Here is a 565-nt window from a genome sequence, read left to right as displayed (position 1 = left end):
TAAAAAAAAAAATAAAAAAGACAGAGAGGTGAGTCAGTTGGCAACATGTTTACAGCAGAAGCATAAGGACCAGAATCTGAACCCAGCACCCATGTCATGTCAAAAGCCAGGTGTGGCGGCACATGGCTATTCTTCCAGGGTTGGCAAAGTAGAGACGGGGTCTATGGGGCTGCCTGGCCAGACAGTCTCCAGGTTCAGTGACTATCTTCTAAAAACAAATGGAGATGGAGACTAATGGGTGAATGCCCAGCATTGGTCTCTGGCCACTACACACATGTGACTCACATACTCATGTACACACACACATACACACGCTTGGACCATTTTGGTGGTACACACCTGTAATCCCAAAGGGAGACAGGAGGAAAGGAAGGAGCAAACAAACGAAGGTAGGAAGAGTTGACTATGACGGCGCATGCCTGTAATCCTACCATTCAGGAGACTGAGACAAAAGGATTGTGAGTTCAAGGTTAATATGAGCTGTGTAGCAAGACGCTGTCTCGAATACTTCCCCTTAAAAAAGAAAAAAGGAGAGACAACGGACTGAAGAGATGGCTCAGTTGTC

Source organism: Microtus ochrogaster, unplaced genomic scaffold (genome assembly GCF_000317375.1).
Source record: "Microtus ochrogaster isolate Prairie Vole_2 unplaced genomic scaffold, MicOch1.0 UNK44, whole genome shotgun sequence".
Lineage (NCBI taxonomy): Eukaryota > Metazoa > Chordata > Mammalia > Rodentia > Cricetidae > Microtus > Microtus ochrogaster.
Note: the sequence above shows the minus strand (reverse complement) of the source record.